We start from the raw sequence: 3,217 nt of genomic DNA on the forward strand, positions 1-3,217 counted from the left end.
ACAATCAAGTCAAGTATGATGTACGATTATTCTTTTTTTTTTTTATACTTGATATGTAATTCTAATAAAATATTGACGTAGTAGGTAAATGCAAGAGATAGATAGAAGGAAGGCATGATTGAGTGCGGTAAGAGAGCAAGTGTCGATGATCAGGTTTGTGCCTATAGACTAGGTCTTAATCCAAACCAGACGAGGGCAGCAAAACATCCAAGGTTGCAGAAGGTTTCTCTCAACCCTGGGGGGTGGGGGGAGGGGGGAGGTTCTAAGCCTCCCCTCTGTTGGTCCCCATTTTCTTGCCTGCCGGCCCCCCTGCCTACGACCGTGCCTGTCTTAGGTTGTTCCTCCCTTGACGAATCTTACCCGTCTCTGGCTAGCCAGCCATCTTCCGGGGCCATACAGGGAGATGTAAAGCTGGTAAGTGAGAGAGAAGCCATATTCTTGGAAAAGGTTAGCTTTTTCCTTCTTGGCAGATGTATGCCCTGTGGCTTCCAGGCCCAGCACTTGTCTTGCAGTATCTTTACTTCTTGAAAAATTATGGGATTTGTTGATTTCACGTGTAAGGCACAAATGCTAGTCAAGGGCTGTCATGAGGGAGGGAGGGAGGGAGGGAGGAAGGAAGGAAGGAAGGAGGGAGGGAGGGAGGGAGGGAGGGAGGGAGGAAGGAAGGAAGGAAGGAAGGAAGGAAGGAAGGAAGGAAGAAAGAAAAAAAGCTAATAGAAGTAGCAGAGGGAAGGAAGAAAAGATGAGAAGATTGATGAAGTGTCAGACAGGGTTATTCAAGTCAATATTCTCTCGTAACTCTATTTCTATAAAACTCTCCATCACTAGTTTCACTAGCATGGTAACAATAAAAGGGGGGTATTCTCAGTGGAAATGGGGTGGTCAATGTTTGACTGACGGTAGGTTTCGGTACTTTATGCTGAGATCGCCATTGGGCCCCGGCGTGTTCCGTTCTTCAGGAGCACTGTCCTGAAAAGCTCCTGGGAAACTTATGTTCTCATCCTTTCCACACTGCTCGGCAGAGGTTAGTTAACCCTTAGCGAAAAGGCAGGTCAAAGCAAGGCCAAGAGTATAATAAAAAAAAAGCGAAATCAAGGTGGGTAATAGGGGGAGCCGGCTGCAAAGGCCCCTGCTTCGTGGGGGTCTTCTTCCAGCCTGAGTTTTGCTACACAGCTTGAATGGCATGGCTCCCTCAGCCACCCCTTTCTCCAACTTGCTCTCTTTCAATAAAACATAATAAACCTTTCAGGTTGCCTCTCCTCCCTGAGGCCGTCCACACTTCTTCACTCTTTAGGTAACTATCAATAAAACTTGTACTGTGCTTCATGACTGTGTCTCTGCCCTTCGATTCTTGTTGGCGGCGGGGAGGGACCAAAACCGAGCGCAATACACAACGCTTCCCCCTGACAGTTTCACCTACTGCACAGGGAGAGAGACCTCCCCAGATGTGGCTGCCCAAACAACACCGTGAACGTGTGGGATGACACCAAGGACTTCCCGCGGGGAGCGGTGGCGGTGGGGGCCGGGAGCCCCATCGATCTGGAAGATGATGGACGATGAAAACCCGGTCCTAGAACAGCGTTGCTTTAGGAGTGAGTGTGATCTCTGGGCCCACAAGCCAGGGTGGAGGAGCCACCCCCTGCCAGGCCTCCCTCGGCCCTGATCACTCCCTCTGAGCCTGGGTACGGCCTAGGAATGCGAACCGGCGACGAGATCTGCAAAGCGCGTCCGGCCCCTCCCTTCCCCAACCCCTTTGACTCGGATGGTCACACACACACACACACCAACCGCCCTCAGCACCCCCACAGCCCCACCCCGACCCTTCCAGGGAAGACATCTTGTATGGCGTCAGCCTCCACGCCCAGGATTCTCAAAGGGTTCACGGGGTTGCCTGGGTTACGAAAGGGAGGCTGAGTTCGGTCTCCGCTTTCAGGGGCGTATCTCAAGAGATCCCGCCCTTATCCCCCATCCCCCACCCCCACCCCCCGCCATTTGCATGCTGCAGCCTGTGGGTGGGGGAGTTGAAGAGAGACATTCAATGGAGAGAAGCCCCGAGGGGGAAGTCAAATGCTCCCATTGAATTGGACCGGGGGGAAGTTTCTGCATTTGAAAGGAGCGATTGAAGGAAGCCCGCTGAAGTCGATCGTCCCTGACCCTCCCCTCCCCCACTCCCGAGTGAGCCCGGCTGACTCGGTGGGAACCGAAAGCTGGGGGTTTCGTGCCGAGGGGGGGGGGGTGAACTAAACTCCTGGTCCCCGGGGAAATTGCACAGGGGAAAAGCCGAGTTGGTATCTCAGACGGAGCGGGGTCAAGGGGATGAGATGCTTGTGGACGACACAGGGAGGGCTGTTCGGTGACCTCCCGCCTTCCCCTTCCTCTGAATGAGAAGAGGGCAGAGGGGAACGGGTGGGGGTGGGGGTGGGGGCGGGACCCGGATGTGACCGTCAGCCTGCCCGGGGACTGAGGCTGGGGGGCGGCGGTGGCGGCGGCGGCCCCGCCCTGCCGCCCCTGGCCGCTCGATCCGTTCGTTCTGGGACCTGCGGGCAAGGGCAAGAAAAACACATGCCCGACAGCGGGGTCGCTTTGGCTAGGCGGACTCACCCCAGCAGCGCGGCTTCATGCCTCACGTCATGGTCGCTCCCACTCCCCCAGCCCACCCCAGCCCCGACTCTAGCCAGGGAGACAGACAGTCAGGAATTTTCTGGTTGAGCCTGGGTCGGTCAGAGACATAGGTCATGGATGCCTCCCCACCCACAAGAAGGTGGAACCACCCACCTGGGAGATGGAGGAGGAGACTTTCGTCCCCACGTGGAGGTGACCCCATCCAAAATCATAATAAAAATAACAACCGTTTTCTTTGGAAGACTTCCTTCCTTCCTTCCTTCCTTCCTTCCTTGCCCTGCCTTGAGAAAAACCCTCCCTTTCTGTCGTCTCTCTTCTCTCTCTCGTCACTAGGTGGCGTGCTTGCCTGATTCAGAGATCACTTCCTCAAGCCGAGGGGATCTGCTGGCCAGGGACCTTGGCCCAAGTGTGTTTTCGAACAGAACAGTTGATGTTCTAGGGTACCCTTGGTGGGGATGAGCAAAGCCAAACTCCCCTCCTCGCTGACAAGTCCTCAGAACTCTCAGGAGAGCGACCGAGAGGACGGATCTCGGAGACGGAAAGGCTTCTTGAGCCCTGACAGATGCTAGCCAGCCGGGAGGAGGACTGGACTTGA

The sequence above is a fragment of the Manis pentadactyla genome, chromosome 18 (assembly GCF_030020395.1).
Source record: "Manis pentadactyla isolate mManPen7 chromosome 18, mManPen7.hap1, whole genome shotgun sequence".
Taxonomy (NCBI): domain Eukaryota; kingdom Metazoa; phylum Chordata; class Mammalia; order Pholidota; family Manidae; genus Manis; species Manis pentadactyla.